The sequence below is a fragment of the Vanacampus margaritifer genome, chromosome 10 (assembly GCF_051991255.1).
Source record: "Vanacampus margaritifer isolate UIUO_Vmar chromosome 10, RoL_Vmar_1.0, whole genome shotgun sequence".
NCBI classification, from domain to species: Eukaryota; Metazoa; Chordata; class Actinopteri; order Syngnathiformes; family Syngnathidae; genus Vanacampus; species Vanacampus margaritifer.
In genome coordinates this window covers 18411405-18429669 of record NC_135441.1, presented here as the reverse complement: position 1 = coordinate 18429669, position 18265 = coordinate 18411405, and the positions used below count along the sequence as shown (strand labels likewise).

At 37.3% G+C, this 18265-nt stretch overlaps 1 protein-coding gene across 5 annotated transcripts in view; it reads left to right on the top strand.

Annotated features, from left to right (window-relative positions):
* diaph2 (diaphanous-related formin 2) overlaps nucleotides 1–18265 on the top strand; it is a 421729-nt gene that overhangs the window by 171337 nt on the left and 232127 nt on the right. The gene's annotated exons all lie outside the window — the stretch shown is intronic.

Genomic DNA, 18265 nt, shown 5'->3' with positions numbered 1-18265 from the left:
TCTCGCAATGTGACTACACGTTGTATTTGTTCTTTCTAAATTTGACTTTTTCAGCGTTTTGTGTGGGCGCACAAAAAGGGATGTTTGACCCGAGAGGAGCTATGCTTGGTTTGTTCCTCGTTTTTTTTTTTTTTTTATCTAGCAAACTACTCCTACATTGAGAAAAAAACAAAACTGTACAGTTTGTTTATGTATGGACTTGTGTATGTGGAATCACTTTACCCTCACGGTGACGTGATGTGTGTTATCCCTCTTTGACAGTGTGTGTGTTTAGTTCAGCCCGCTAATTCTGGCGGCAGTAGAGGGAGAAGTTCAAGCCCTGTCAAGTGCTGAGCAGTCAAATGTGAGCTCTGTCAGGCTACGCGGACATAACTATACCCAATCCTTCAGCCTTAGCCGTACACCCAATGTCTGTTTGGACACTAACTGCTTTCTTACCCTCCAGGTTTTCACACTAAGATGATCAATCTTTTTTTTTTTCTTTATATCTCTGAAATAAATAGATATTTTTGCTTCAATGCCCGCTGGGTGATTTCCTGACATAATACAGATGAAAAGCGAGTCGATTCTAGCGAGGCTTAATAAAGTGGCAGGAACGAGACCACCAGTCGTATTTCACTGGAGGTTATCTGCCAGGAAACTTATTTCTTAAATTGACACCTGACTGTAGTATACCTGTTGATATCTTTTTAAATTTGCCTCACATTGTTGCAGTTTTTTTTTAAAGGTCAGTTCTTACAGTAGTGACAAAAAGCACATTTCTAAATAAGCCGACACATTGATTAAAGGTTTAAAATATAACACAATAAAATAACTGTATCAAGCTGTATGAAAACATTCAATAAAAACATAATTTAATAGTATGTAAATAAGGAAACATTTTGTTCTACATGGTTATTCAATGGGCATTGTGCTGCTCATTCTGGCCATCAGTGTGTAGTATTATGCATATAGCTTAACAAAATTGCTACGGCAAAATCAATGCTAGTTTCATTAGCACTTCTATGGTGTTTTGTGTTGTATATTAGTAATAAGCCTGCCAACTTTCATGAAACAGTTAATGTGCCTTGGTTGAATAGACAAATTGTAATAATCTTTGTTTTTTGTTGAGTTTTAGTCAACTTCTACTGGGAGTGGCAATAAATAGCTTGACTCAAGCACTTAGCCTAATTACTGCTAACGGTGAAGTTTGCTGTCGCTAATAGTTTGTGCTCTTACTCAATTTTTGAATAACCTGTAAATCGGGGACTTGTAAGTCAATACATCATTGTAGTGAAGTCTTAAATACAGAACAGATTTGTATGGAAAACACTTCAAGAACATTAGCTCATTCACTCCCAGCCATTTTCACTGAAGCAACCCCCTTTGCTCCCGGTTGTTTTCCTGGATTTTGACTGATTTTGCAAGGCCCACAGAATATTGTGTTCTATTGCTATAAAAACATGGAACCTACCAAAAGAAATATTAGAATCTCTCTTCTTTCATCAGGAATAAAAGTATATTTGTATCTGTTTCCGTTTTGCAGCAATTAGCGTTCGAATTTCAGCATTATTCACAAATCTGTTAAAAACACAAGGGGAAAAGAGCTTGTTGCAACATGGCCCTGGTTGAGCTCTTATAATCCGCTGCCACCTGCTGGCCATTTTTTTGTAACTACCAATGCTTTAAGCGACCTCTTCAGGTCAGAGGCTGCATCAAAGCCTTCTGTATACTCTAACATAAAAAAAAAAGCACACACATAAAAAACATATAATACGTATAATGTGTAGTACATTTTTGGGACCATGACAATATTTAAAATAGAAGGTTTTTTATACGTTTTTGGGAGCAAATGGGCTCTTTGCACAAATCGACTACTTCCTGAACTCAGTTACCACTGCTTCATTTCCTGTCTTTCATGATTGGACAAACTGATGAATCCAGGTGTGTGCGACCTCAGTAACCACGATTACAATGGCCAGACGCACCTGGATTCATCAGTTTGTCTAATCACGAAAGACAGGAAATGGAGGAGTGGTATTGAGTTCAGGAAGTAGTGGATTAGTTAACATGAAGCCATCAAATGAAAGTATTGCTGTAAACGACAACAAAGACTTATTTTTCCCTTGCACACTATTATTTGTGTATGTCAATATGGTCATAAACCAAGGATTGTCTGTCATAAAAATAGAGAAAGAGAGACCTCCACCAACGCAAATGGAATTTGTCTCTTAGTTTGATGTCACACTCGTGCCCTTGGGTACGTTATTTCCAACAAACAGCAGTTTCTTTGTGCAGGTGTGAACGCAGTTAATCAAACTTCGAGGAATAAAATGTGCGGTTTCAAATGAGCTCCTGCGTCTTTCCGTTGTGATGACAATGTGCTTGCACCTTGACACGCCGTTCCTGGCAAATGAACCAAACGTGTTAATCAGCATTAAGGTGCCAAAAGTACAGGTAATGTGGAAACACGTTTTAGAATTGAAAAGAAATTGAAGCAGACGAAAACAATCAAAGGTATAATTACAAAACGATACATTTAGATTGAAACATTTACACTTTTGAAATGTCAAAATCATCCCCGTTTGTAAGGATCTGCATCAAAGAATGGCAGCGCAGTAGTGTAGCGGTTAGCATGTCTGCCTGTTGGGTTCAAATTTCAGATGGGGAGTTCCAAAAAAGTGTCATTTTAATTTTGCTTCAAGTAACCTCTCAAATTGTTTATTCAAATTATCTTCCTCTCCCTTAGGCCTAAAAAAGGTTATAAAAGGTTATAGGAATTTACGATTCCAGTATTTCCCCTGCTTTGTGTGTGGAAAATGCCGAAAATTTGTCACAATGCATGACGGACGAGGCTCCTACTGTAACCTCAGCCTCTTGGAAGCATAGAGTTTCTGCTGATTCAGACTTCATAGTTGTATCCTATTTTTCAATAGGATGAACAATTCCTGTTTGAAGAAAGAAAAAAAAAAACGTGTGTGATCTTAGAATGAGGTATTTATGCCCAATCGGTGTGTGTTCTTGTGTATCACAAAGGATGAGGCAAGCAGGTGGAAATGCATTCCCTGCAGAGCTGCCCTCTGTTAATGGTGCAAAAAAAAGGCATCTGTTGAAGCCACATTTCTAAGGGTTACAACACAAAGGAATGAAAATAACACAATAACATTCCTGTATTTTCTGAAGAAGTCTCTAAAATGACAAAGCAAACCCTTCAGTTTTTGTCTCTCACTTTTAATGAGTGGAAAATGATACGTCAGTTAAACATCAAAATTCATCATCTTCTCCCCTGACATAAATGTCAAAATCAGTTGTAGAGAAAATGGCTGTCATGCATGATTCACATTAACGCCGCTTTGCTAATATTGCAATTACTTATTGTCAAATGTCCATCCATCCATTTTCTTTACATCTTAGCCTGTTCAGGGTCACAGCCAGCTGGATCCGAGCTGACTTTGGAGCAAAAGGCCTTGACTGCTTGACAGTCAATTACAGGGCACATGGACACATTGAACCCACGCTGCCTGCACATAAGTCAGCCGAGTAAACCACTGTGCTGTCAGTGACTTTCTTATCAAATTTAATGCATGTAAATACATTTGTTTTCTCTATTCATCGATGGCGTGACATTTTAGGCAGAAGAAAACAGATAACAGTCAGTCAACAAAACATATTATTGAGCTTTGCCGGCTAAAATAATACTAACAGTTTTGTAATTATTGAATCATTTGCTTTTTAAATATTTGTCAAACAACCTAACATTTGGCTTGTCAGACGGGATTCAAATCAAGGGGTGTGCTGCCTTTTGGACTGTGTTAAACAAATAATTTGACACTATGAAATCAAAATAATACAATAATAAAGATCTTTGTATTTTTTTTTGTCTGAAACATAAACAAAAAGTTGTGTTGTTTGTTTAAAGTCAACTCTTTCTCTTCTTATCTACCTAGCTTACCTATCTAGTCAGCTAGGTATTTGGCTAGCTAGTTAGCTAGCTAGCCACCCAGCTATCTATCTATCTATCTATCTAGGTATTTGGCTAGCTAGTTAGCTAGCTAGCCACCCATCTATCTATCTATCCATCTATCTATCTATCTATCTATCTATCTATCTATCTATCTATCCATTTATCCATCTATCCATCCATCCATCCATCCATCCATCCATCCATCCATCTATCTATCTATCAAGCTATAGCTAGCTAGCATTTTTAATCACCCTTCAGGGCACTCAAGGACAACATTATTCAAGCACATATTAAAATGCTTATTTCATTTTTTATTGGTTCTGTTTTATACAAATGGGTGATATACATTTAAATAAGCTTGTATACATTTTTATTACCGGTAATCAAAAATGCCAAGAGGTGATCATGTTTTTTTTTTTTAATATACGATGTGATGTAATAATATCACTAAGTGCATTTATTCAGTGTAGTGGACTGAGCCATGTGTTTCTTTATCAGTAAAGTACAGAAATCAGTTGTATTCAATTTCTGTCAACTTTGACACCTTCAAATGCTCTGAGATGGAAAAATGATGACCGCCGACAGACGGTACATTATCACGACCACCCATTTCCATTTGCTCTCATCTTTTCAACGTGTGTACAATACATGAAATGTTCCTTTCAAAACAAGTTGGCCGTGTCTTATTGAAAGAGTTTGTTACTGTTGCTTCCTCTCTTTTTTTTTTTTTTTTCTTCCTCGCTATTGCTTTCCTTTTTAACACTCTTCTTCATTGACTCCCCCCCCCCCAGTCCTCTCTGGCTTGGCTTGGCTTTATCAATCAGCGAGTTTTGCCTTTGTGCTGCTCTCGGGATCAAATCAGATTCACTCCAGGGTTGAACGCGTGTTGCCATGGCCGGCTGCATTTGAAAAGCAATCCATTCAGCTGGAACTTTTGCACTTCAATTTGGTATAAGATGGATGCTGGTAAACTTTGCGAAATGTTTCCTCCGTTGCCTCACATCAATGGCTGATGGACAAGGCTCCCTTATACAATGGTGTGACGGGTTGAAACTGAAATCCCCCACATTATGCCTCGTATATTCATTATGCGTCTTTGACAATAATGAGTATTGATTACATACATTTTAGGGATGCCGCTAAGGTTGTACCCATAAATACATCCCATCAGACTTTAAGCCTTCATTATGGGGGCTCATTGATGTTGCGAGGCACATTTCATCCTTTCCTCCCTTCACCTACGATGATGCATAATTCATGCAGGAGACGAGACTGTCCTTGTCAGATCCTTTCTCACCTGCTTGAAATACTCGCTTTGCTTTGCCGGACTTGCAGGAAGCTGGCTGCAAATCGTGCTTGTGTAAACAAGCTAATCTTCGGCCACTGTCGCAGATTTCTTCGTCAGAGGCTACCAAATCTTTGTTGTCGCTGGGGTATTTCTTCTTATCATTAAGCCCCACCCACACAGTGCCACCAGCAGACTGTTTGTATTCTTCCCTTCTTCTTGCAAACATCATTAATCTTCTCCCACGTAGCTGTAAATTCTCCAGACACGGAACAGCTGTGTTCGCAGACAGCCTCATGTAGTTCATTCATTGTTGTGCTTGGGAGCTGGCAGCTTTATGTCTCTTTAGTTTACAGCCCACATTCTGACAATTACCCTCTTACATCTATTAGGGGCGGGGATGATAAATCCTGTCATTTTTGATCGTTAAAAACAAATGTGATCAAACATTCGGTATAAATAAGGTTATGCTGTGTAAGTTGCTACATCTTGAAGCCAGTGATAGATTGCACTACTTGGCAGGGACCAATAGAGAGCTCAATTAATTCAGGCCTTAATAGTTTGCTACCTAAACAGTTTGCCATTGAAATCGAACAGAAAGTGATGATGGTTGGAGGTTGTACAGTTACTACCTGGTGGTGTAATGTTAGCATGCTGTTTTGTGGAAAACACTACTTCACCTTTATATTTTTATGCAAGATCCTGAGTGATCGGCGGTAACAATGAATACACAGAGACTGATATACTGTGCTAGAATAATTGTGCCTTTTATTCCCCGCAAACAGCAATCAACACACTTCAACGCTAAGCAGCATAATATGATCATCATCAGCGCTTACCTTGACACTAAACCGGAGAGCCGACGGTCCGGGTATAACGAGCTGCAAAACGGCTGGGCAATCGTACATATTCCACAGCTGACTCTGCCCGGACCGTGTGCCGCTCCGTCTTTTATTCGTTAACAAAAAGTTGTGAGCGTGAGAAACCGGGCTGGCCAAGCCCTCTCCCAGTCACCCTCGAAAACATGTTTGCGAAGCAGGGAGGACTGTAGTATAAACAAGGCATTCACTCCCAGGTTGATTCCGCCCTTTATTCACAAATTGTTGGGCACCTGGATTCGTACAAAACTTCAGGACAACAACATATCTTGATATAAGAAGTTACATGAAGACATATCAAACCATGGTTATTTTCCCTTCACATGCCTTTCTCAGAGCTGAGAATTCCGTCTTGAAACTCGTCTCCGGGCTACTCGTGTGGATTTTATATGTTGTTCCCGTACTTCCGCGAGGTTTCTTCTGGCTCTCCAGCCTGCATTTTAGCACGTTCCCACGTTTACATGCGTGGTGGACCGAGTCACTCTCGTTTACATGCTCATTTGTGCTCGATTGGAATATCCCGTTCGGGCCGCGATGCGCGGGAAACGTAATTATGTAAATAACGTAATTTCTGCTTTTAACTTACTACGTTAAATAAAATACATTATATTTATGTCGCTCACCACGCTAAATAAAGTAGTCGGTTTCCTCCTCGCTCCAGAAGTGTGTTTCTTTGCTGTAAGCGTTTGTTGGCACCGGCTTTAGTATTTTCGAATTTTGGATTTATATACTTGTATAATAGGCACATACGTTTTCGCCGTAGAGACACAAAATAATGTGAAAACGCCGCAAAGAAATCAGTGTATTCAAGCTAGGCTGCTTTAGCGAGCGGGACGGAGTTGCACATACAAGTCGTTACGACAAAGAACAAGATTCCTTGCCAATTAAAATAAGCGAAAAGAAGATAGAGAAGACAATAGAGAGCATGCGCACAGCGAAAGACAATGCGCCGTTCAATCGAGGTATTCCGAATGCGTTTATATGTGCAAGAATTTGGGTTTTGAAAGGCATAACCCAGGGGTCTTATTCGGGTTTTTAAAACAGAATGTGAATTTTAGCTGGATTTTCCTGTTGGCATTCTCAACAAGAATCACTTGACCTATTTTGTTGAAATTGAAGAGGTTTATCAGTGAGCCTCTGGCTTTTCTTGCCTACCTACCACTAGCGTAAATATGTCCTGGAAATTTATTTTTCTGCCAATGAAGTCATTTAGAAATGCTATTTGGTAGTCAACTTAACCTAATTCACTTTCTCTCATTGCCAACCCCCAATTGTAGCTCTAATTGATAATAGTAGTGCAACTCCCCAAGTGATGGGTGCATCCGCCACCTGCATCACATGGGGAGGTTTGTGGGGTGGTTGAAATCCTTCTGTTGGTCTTGTCACACTCACACCCCTGCCACTATAAACACACTAAACACACAAGACTGGCACCATCAGATCCCCGGTAATGACCCCCCCAGAATGGTGGTAATGATGAAATCAGTGGGGGGCTTAAGCTGGATATCGGACCCTGTCTAATAAGCCCCCTAATAACTCTGTTAACATCAGGGCCAATCGGGCCACCAGATCAAACACACTCAAGCGTGGTATGAACCCCACATGACGCTCAGTAACCTCACACTCCAGGGGGGGGGTTGAAAAAGTAGAAACCTGCAACATGTTGGCTCACCAATTGCAAAACTAATAGTTACTTCTAATGTATTAATCCTGTTAAACCTTTGTTTATTCACTAACATCAAGCGTTGCTTAAGCTCTTATCTCAAGACGTTAGAAGCGCTACCATCTTATATAATGCAAAATTAGCTTCTGTCCTTCTTTGTTACAATCCTCTGTTGTAATTGTAGTAAACACAGCGATACACTTTTGAGATAACATCTCACACTTCTAACTAGTGATGTCAGTAATATGTTACAAAGTAGTGTGTTACTCTAATGGCTAAATAACACATTACACTTCAGCTTATGTTACACTTCCAACAGAATAATCATCAAAATAATGTTATAAATACAAATTTAGAGTTGCTTAAATTGATGCATTTTCACTTTTATTAATTTTTTTTAAATAACCAATTTAATAAGTTCCGTTTCGTCCAAAAGGATGTTGCATAATTATAGTATTTGCCTTAATTATTTTTTTACATTTAAACATTTTCTTGTTTTGCACCACCAAAAAAAAAAAATATTGACCTAATCGTGATTTCAATTATTACCAAAAATAATCGTGATTAATATTTTCTTCATAGCAGCCCTATTGTATATTGTGTGTATAAAGTGTTTGTTGACAGTCACACCAGATTGTTTGACTGCAGGGTGTCCCCAAAATAAATTAATCACACATTTATAAATGATACACATAAAATGTTGAGTTTTACCATTACAACATTCAAAGTTACACATATCAAGTAAGTGAGACTAAATAAGTCTTTATTTTAGAAACTATTCAAACAATGTAATTTTCTTAATTGAAGTTGAGAAACACTGCTTTTTTTTTTTTATTATTGTAATTAAAAATAATTCACACATTTGTACAATAATTATATAAGTCAAAAAGGTTGCTCTCTTTAATTTTTAGAATAAACTTTGTTCTCTAATTTCATTGTTAAAAACAAAATTCCAAATACGTGGCAAAACCGGGTGCCATTTTTATGTTAAGCGGGTTGGTCAGTATTTGCTGAATGTAGCTATTAAAGTAAATTGTAATGTAACTTTTTAAAGCAAGTAATCAGTAAAGTAACTAAATTACTTTTTAAATCAAGTAACCAGTAAAGGAACTAAATCACTTTTTAAAGCAAGTAATCAGTAAAGTAACTCTCGCCCAAAGTCAGTTGGGAAAGGGACCAGTGTTGAAAACAAGCGTTTAATATATGGACTGTCTTTTTTCACTTGCAATGATATTATAGAATACAAGGCCCTAACACTCGTCCTGTTGGCGACAGTCAAACTCTTTGAAGCCCAGGCCAGCTTCCAGTCAAGACAAATGGCCACTCTCTATCCAGCTCATTGTTTAACATCCGTTCCCCACAAACATGACCACAATTGGCAATTTCCCACATACTCATCCTGTCAAGTGTCTGCCATTGTCGCTGAAGGATAGCCCCCATTCTCTTTGCTTAATTATTTTGATGGCTGAAGACCTTGACTCCAACTAGTAAATCACAGAGTCCGAATTAAATGCCCATTGTTATTTCAAGCCCACTTGATAGTTTTTTTTTTTTTTATCTCATTTTAACAAACAAGAGTCCAAATGTAGCATTTTCCTCATTTTGGACGAGCGGCCATTAATTGCTGGCGCAGGCAGGAGACATTTGTCTCAATGAAACACAAAACAGCCTGATGTTCATTTCTCTCGCTTTGGCCCACTGTGATTATCTCAACGGTCAGTTCTCAAGCTTGCTCATCTTTTTTTATATAACGCGTATGAAAGGGTATTGGGCTCTTAAATATTAATGACACATAATTGCTTTATTGTCAGAGAACTTATATATATGTGTGTGTGTGTGTGTGTGTGTGTGAGGGAGGAGAGAGAGATTTGCTCTAATTCCGGCTTCATATTGCCTTGCTGTGATGTCCCACTGATTTTAATCTTCTCCTCTCAGATGAGAGCCATTCTGGCTTTCACAGTGCACTTTAACTTCAGCCCTCTGAATATTAGCTGCCTTTGATACCTGCCGCCGACAGCCTCCCATGCCTGCACCCCCCGTGCACATTTACTGCCCTTCTGTTACTCTAATTCAGTCATCAGGATCTGTCTCTTTAAAAATAAATATCCCTTGTGCGTTGCTTTTTCTCCCCCCCTCCCTCCCATTGTGATCCTTTAGACACGATTTAACAGACTGTTTTGGATGTGTCATCTTTTTTCTGGTATTGTTTTAAGCTGCACATGCCGCAGTGCTGGCATGGCAATTTTTGGAGAGGAGAATGAGGGCAGCGAGAAAGCGGATCGCTGCAGCGAAGTAGAGACTGTGGATTATAATACTACTGCTATTTTCTTGTTTGCTTTTTTTTTTTTTTTTTTTTTTTTTTGTCGTGCATACAAAGATAAATTAGCTTCACACAATGAGCAGCCAGGAATGGTTTACGCCACCCATGTGATATTGGCTTATCATTTTTGGAACCCTCGCCGAGGAGTTAGTGGATAAATAAAAATTTCAAGATTTAAATTGATGCATTCAAACTTGATTTGGTTGTGTTCAAAAGCAGAAAATGATCTAGGCTTCATTTGGCATTACACATTTTGTACTCGATTATTTGACGTTCTGCACCAAAAGTCGATCAAACCGATGAAAAGTTTCCCAGTAAAAGGTGGATGCACAGTCACAAAAATTTTACAATTTATGATGAAATCAAACCTTTAAAATAATAATGAATTCAAACTTTTTAAATTATAATGCTCTAAGGTTATACTGTATACCTTTGTATGTGTTTATCAAATATATCACTATTTTTCCCCTATGCTTTTCAAATGTTGTTTTAACTCTTGTTTTAGTCCGTATTTGAGCTAAAGTTATTCAAAGCTAACTTGACTTTGTTTCTAAGTGGACCGAATGTGTTCACACTTGATCGTCACAACTCACAACACATTTTAACGGGGATACTTGACTCATTGAGCCATTTTAAGCAATGAAAAGTTAATATTTTGTCCAGATGTAATTTGATAACTTCCATTATATTTTATATACAATAAATAACTAAAAAAAAAACAATTTAAATTCACTTGCTGTCCACTGAAGATGACATCACCTGTGCTTTGGAAATAGTTAACGACCAATCACCTGTTAACTGGATTTGGTCAGCAAACTGAGCCATGATTGGTTGACTCGTGACCTATTTCTTGTGGCAAAATTAGTTTTTAAAGATATTGTTTATGAAAAATAATGAAGTTATAACATTAATTATAGACAAAAAAAATGGCCATATTTCAAGTTATGGGTACATGTGAGGGTGGCCAACCATTTTACCATTGGAAATAAGAATAGAAAATTGCCATTAATTTCATCTAATTTTAAGAAAAAAATGCTATATTGGGATATATTAATCTTTTGGCATTTTTTGGGGAGACATTTTTATGTATCAAAAGTAGTTAAGTACTCGTGCTGGTGGTATGCCTACATCCCTAGCTTTTATTTATTTGGGATTGCCAGTGTTATTAAACTGCATATCCATACATAACGGCAAATGAATCATCTACTATGTCCATGTGATTAATTTCATTTAATTTGATAGATAAATGTCACATTTACATTTGTCCAACGTCTTCAGTGTGGTTGTTTTGTTTTTGTACGTTCACATCAGCAGTTGGTACAATGTAACCATTTTCCCTTTTTGATTGTGTGACATTTACTGTATAATAATGTCAGTATATGTACTATGCAGCGTAAAAAAAGGTAAAATAACAACCAGAAAGTGTTATGTTTTATTCAATAGTGATATTTACATTGAAATGACATATTCACGACGTTTTCACATGCTGCTTCCTACGTCTCCCATGTTTGCACAGCAACCTACTTTTGCATTTGATGCTTATTAACAATGAGACTTTCCTGTTAAAAAAGGACAATGTCACGGGAGCTTCACATATTGAAAAGCCTCGGCGAAGCTTCATTAACTTCCCCCCACCGTGGTTCCAGACAGCAGGATATGGAGCGCATATTTAATGCTGCACACAAGTACAAGAACATTGGCGCCTTTCTTATAGGAAATACTTGATGGATGCACTGCTGCGCTGGATTGACCAGTTTTGAGTGATGCATGCAAGCAAGAGGCAAGTTTGGGAAAGTTAAGTTGTGGGCAAAGTTGCTGAGTCATGGTTCTGTCGCAAGTCAAATGAACAGTTTGCAGGCAAATATAATATCAAGCATTTGAGTCAACTCAATATAGAATGATTAAGCTCCACTACAATATAGGTGCTATTTGAAGTAAGATTTTTAACCCCTTGGCGGTATTGTGTCCCTTTTTGGGCTTTATAGTGGTTCTGATCAGGCCATTTCAAAATAAAATACTGCCCACCGGTTTTGATACTGTAAGTCATTGGTTCTTAACCTTGTTGAGGTCCTGAAGGCCACCATTTTGCTATGCACATTTACCAAGCCTTTTCATCCAATCTGGCTCTTTGTTTTATTTGTTTCATTCTTTTTTTTTTTTCGTTTTTCTTTGCACCTTGAATTCCGAAAGTGTTTTCTTCCTTTGGTTTTGCTTTGTTATAGCTAGTTGTGCTGGACTACAATTGCTCAATTTGGCATTGCAAATCATTCAGTTAGGACGCTGACTTCCATCACTCAACTCAACTCAACTCTATATTTATAGAACACTTTAAAACAATCATGCACCATTGTTCTTTAAACCCTTTAAGCCCTAGCGCCCACCAATTGGGTCCTCTCGAACTTTAAAGAAATTGTGTGAAACAATGCACTAATCACGAAAGAATATAATGATGCATCAAATTAATCTGCAGAGCCATTTTTACATGACCCAAACGCCAACTAATTTAATTATCAAATATAGAAATCGGTATTGCGCCACACAGTGAAGCTTTTTTTTTTTTTTTTTTCACATTTGTGCTGTGTGCCGTCTTCATTTATTTCTAACCAGTAACATATATTACACATATATTTACACATCTGAACAAATCTCACAAGCGATTCCTTTATTATGACACAATAATTATTCAAATAGATTTTGTGGTTGCAGAGATTTCCTCTTTTTATTTTGGGTATGTAATTTTCGAGCAAAAGCCTGAAAAACAGCTTAGGGCTTAAAGAGCTACGATGGAACCCGGGTGCAGCAAAAAAACAAACCAAAAAAAAAAAAACAGCACAGGCCCCAGATTCGAACCCTGTGGAACACCTTTTTCTATTTTTTTTCGGGTGTGTGTGTCTTGACTTCCGCCAAACTTCTGAACCCCTGGGGTTCAATCGAACCCAGGTTAAGAGTCAGTGCTTCGCCCCTTTGCTCCTGGCTGGTTTACTGGATTTTGACTGATTTTGCAAGGTCCACAGACTATTCTGTTCTATTGCTATAAAAAAACATGGCACCTACCAAAAGAAAGATTAGTCTCTTCTTTAATCAGAAAAAAAAAGTTCATTTGTATCTGTTTCCATTTTTGCTGCAATTAGTATTAGAATATAGCTAAGCTTCATCATTTTTCACACACCTGTTGAAAACACTGGCAAAAAGAGCTTGTTGCAATGTGGCCCTGGTTGATCTCATATACTCTGCTGCCACATGCTGGCCTTTTTTGTTGTTGTAATAACTACCATTGCTTAAAGCGGACCCCCTTATGTCAGAAGCTGTATCAAAGCCTTCTGTATGCTCTAGCTGCAGCATAAAAATAATAATAAAAATAAAAATAAAATAAAAACATTAAAAAAATGTATAAATACGTTTTTGGGAGTGAAGGACACAATATTGAAAAAAACATATTTATACATTTTGGGATTGGATTAGTTAATATAACTACTTAAAAATACTATATCTTAGCACCAAAAATATTTTTGTCATGTTTTTATGACTTCTGGCTTCAGTGTTCGTGATTTTTTTGGAATGAAAACATGAAATTGCTATTTCAGTTAGCAGATGGACTATTATAGTTTCCCACCTCCCTTGTGTTTTTACTTCATCTTTTTCAAATGAGAATTCACTTGTTTCCGCAATTTTCAACTTTTGCCAACTTGTTGTTTCATGTTGACCCCGCTAAAAGTGCTTTGGATTTGGATTTGTTTATTGACTTGTGATTTCCATACAATCCCTATTTCTCTGGTGGCCAACACCTTACTAGATAGACAAGCCAGAAAGAAGCCCAGTCGCCTGCTGAGTTTGCTACACGGTATTACGTTTGATTTGTCGTTGAGCCTCTTTGCTTGAATTGGTTTGTGCCGAGAGGAATGGGATCGAGGATAGACAGAAGGAGCGTTGGGGGAAGAGAACAACCGTGATGTCACCTGCTGGATGGGTAAACAATCAAGTGTGGAGTGTGTTCAGGATGGGGTCTCTTTGAATATAAGCAATCATGACTTTTCAAACCACGGCGAGGTAAATTACTTCACAGATGCGCAAAAAAAAAAAAAAAAAGGTGAGAGGTGGACAGACCAACGTGATTACAAATTGCGATTCACAGTCACCCTGAAAATGAACAAAACAAACAACAGCTTGCTTGACTGAGGGAAATTGTATGGGCCGGAAACACTGAAATTGTGAAACCGTTTCAGTTTATCAGAGTCCAATTTTGTTAAATGTGTAGTATATTGCGGTCTTAACCCATTCAGACCTGGATTTTTTTCTGCTGGGCAAATGTTTATTTTCTTTCTTTTTTTTTTTTTTTATAATTTTTTTTAAACTGATTTTGACTCTTTTACCACATAGGAACAACGTAGGATTTTTTTTTGTGGGTTTATGTCATGTTTTTATTTGTTATAGTGGTCGCCAGGATAGTACGGCTGTAACGTGTTGTAAACTTACATAGTTTATATGTAACATTTTTAACGTGATCATCACGCATATCAACTTGTGATTATGATTGGTTAGCTAGGATCCAATCATGAACCAGAAACGTTAACATCAACCAAAATATGCATTTTTATTGGTTTAGGCACACAAAAATCCAATGTCCACTGCAATCATCAATGGGTCCGAAGGGGTTAAGTGGAAGTCAACCCTAAAATTTTCTTTACGATAATATGCTCTATCTGCCCCGACTACTCTAAAGACAACATTTTGATCAATATTCTGAGCGATTCTATTGTTTTTTTACACAAGTAATTGTATTTACTCAAGTATAGAATGGCCAGCTAGTTCGTGAGCGTTCAAATGAGATCCAACACTTTGTTGGCGTCCACTGGTAGCACTCTGCGCTTCCAAACCAACCATGTGGCCGTGGCGTGGGTTTGATCCTTGCACCCTCCCTCTTGTTTTATTTTCTAGCCATACAAAAGAGGCATACGCTAAAATAGTTCTAATGTGTGGCATCTCTGAGTAATCTTTAAGTATCCTTTGCGTGTTTTGAGGCTGTTCCGAGTGTAACGTCACACCCTGGATTTGTAGCCGGTTAATGTTTTTCACAGCTGTGGACAATGTCAAGTCAGAGGAAAGGTTGAAGGTCTAACCAATGTGATTGGCAATGAAAGCATATTTATACTTTAACAGTGTTGTAGACTCAAAATTTTTGCTGTATTTAGTGTATTTTAGCATCCTCAAGATTATTTCAGCATTCATTTCATTGTGCTTATGCTCATTTTGAAGATTTTGACATTTCCACCTGAAGTGTACAATCAGGCTGAAAACGCATTTAAAGCAATAAAAAGTTCATTTTTGCTCTCACACCTAAATTAATCGTTGTAGACTCAAATTTTTTGCTTTATTTAGTGTATTTTAGCATCCTGAAGATGATTCCAGCATTCATTTCATTGTGCTTATGCTCATTTAGAAGATTTTGACATTTTCACCTGAAGTGTACAATCAGGCTGAAAACGCATTTAAATAGTGATGGGAAAATGAAGCTTGATGAAGCCCTTGCAATATTTGTTTTGCTTCTCTAGATGGTGATGTTTGTTTGAAAGATAATAGCTAGTTTTAAAGCTAGCAGCTTTAAAGCAAGAGTGCCACCTAGAGGAGTTAAAAAAATATCACAAGTGCTTCATGAAGCTTCATTTGTCCATCACTACTTAACACGGCTTGACTGAAACATTCTGGTCAAAGTCGTTCTTCTCTATTAGCCGTTTGCTACCGCATTGAAGCGCATTTTCTTTAGTGCGTTTGCTTTTTACTTAACATTGCGAGAGAGGACTATTTTTCTTTCCTCTGTAAAGGTCTGCGCTCGCAAAAGGTCCTCCAGTTTTAATTTGTCATTGCTCAGCATGTTGTGGAAATGTTACCAAAGTTACTCATTAGTAGGTTCCTGTAAGTGAAATGCAGCTAAGCTAGCAATATGATAATGCCTTGTTGTTATTGTCTTGAATGATGCATTGCAGGGGAAGCCAACTTTCTGCTGTGCGTCTTTTTGGCTCGATAAAGTGAATCTGGCAAAATGAGGTCTAATTTGAAGTTATCCACAACAGCTCTTTTCAAAGTGAATTATTGTGAGTGATGACAAATGGTGTTTGAAGAACAGATACAATTAGATCAAGTCTTTGTGAAGGAGAATGAGTGGAGGAGATGTTCAGTCCAAGAATATGTCACAATCCTATTTCTTCTATCGACAGTAAACAAAAGTCGTTTCCCTTTAGGAATGTTGCTGCAAGTTGCTTTCTAAGGTTTACCTTTTTCTTGTATTTATGTTTGTTTCCCCTTGCTTATGTTTTCTTTTCTGATATCTCGTTTCTGTCTTTTGCTTTGTTGACTTTACCGTCCTGTCGGCTCCTTGTCTTTATCCCTGATCGTTTTCTTGCTGCAGTATCCATGCATCTGTATTTCATGGTCTACAAGAGCGCTGAGCTTGTTGTCTGTTTTCCTTTTCGGTACCTCTTTTTAAATAAAATAAATTTAGCGTACAGGGTGCTATGTTTTTTTTTTATTATTATTATTGTGCCTGTGCAGATGCCTTGGGGGTCTTTCTTTGAGTGGCAGTGTTTGTGCGGATTTTGCTTCTTGGTTCTGTCCTTTTGACCAGACTTGATTAACTCCACAGTGCACACCTCAGGAATCTGATGAACTTTGCAGACATTTTGGACAAGCCTGACGTTAAAGGTGGAACAATATTTTGCTTTCTGCTGTGATATGTTGTCTGCTCTTTGCCCCATGAACAAACAGAGAATGTAGTAAATGGAAAGCTGTTGCGGAACAGTACAAGTACTCCACCTGCATACAAGTAAACATGCAAAGTTCAGAGTCAAGTTGTGTTTATTGGTGGTTTTGGCATTACTGTACATATGTATGGAGAACCAAAACTGCCAAAATTAAAAATAAATAAATGATAAAATTAATTAATTAATAAAGTAAAAAGTTACGTAATGGAAATTAAAATAAAAACAGCATATATATATATATATATATATATATATATATATATATATATATATATATATATGTATATCAACAAGATTCAAAATATAAAAATAAATGTCAAAATAAATACAATAATAAATATAATTAAATATCAATCAATGAATTAAAAACGCTCTGCTCTTACGTTTGAATCTTGTTTTTTATTTTTGTATTTATTTTTACTTTCATTTATTTTTTGGGGTATATATATATATATATATATATATATATATATATATATATATATATATATTTATTTTTTGTATTTAATTTTGGAATTAACTTTTTTTATGTCCGTTTTTATTTTCACATTTATTCATTTATTTAGTCATTTATTTTCAATTTTGACAGTTTTGGTCCTCCATACATATGTGCTAATATTAAAAACCCACTATGGGCAGGTAGGCTGGCCAAAGGCCAATGGTTTCCAGCAGGCGTGTCATCATTTAAACTGAAATATGAGCCCGCATCGGCGTATGAGTGCTGACTGAGTCAATGTCCATGCATAAATGATTTGCTGCATGGAAAGTAGCGATCCAGCAATGGCCGATGATTGTTAAGTAGGAGAGACGGCAGTTTTAAAGACTGGACAAATCATACTTTGTACGCGCAGATTTGCATTAAAGTGTTCTCGCTCTCCTTGACCTTTCTTTTCACCTTTCCCGAATATTCGCCAATCCCTCTCTAGCTGAGGTAAAAGCGACTAATTAAAGTGTGCACAGGCCACAGGCATCCCCGGGAATGGAGAGTCTCCACAAATGTACTGTGTAGGACCAATTAACCTGAGCGGATTGATACGCTTTGATTTTCATTTCAATCGCATCAGGCAGCAAAACCTTCTGACTGATTGGGTGTTGCAAACATTTGAACTATAACTACAACTAAGTTGAGTAATACTGAAATTGAGACTATTGTTGCAGTTACCGTGCTAAACTCTTATTTAAAACTTGGAGGTCTTGCAGGAGATGCTAACTTCGGGTATAGAGTCACTTTTGGCCGTCTTTTTTTTGCATAATACTTGGGATGTTCAGTAACCCTTTTTTTTAGACCGATACCAATTCAAGTACTGATGCCACTAATACTTTTGATACATAACATTTCTCAAAAAATCAATCACATATATTTTTATATATCCCAAAATAGCATTTTTCCTTTAAAAATAATTACATTTATCTATCATCTC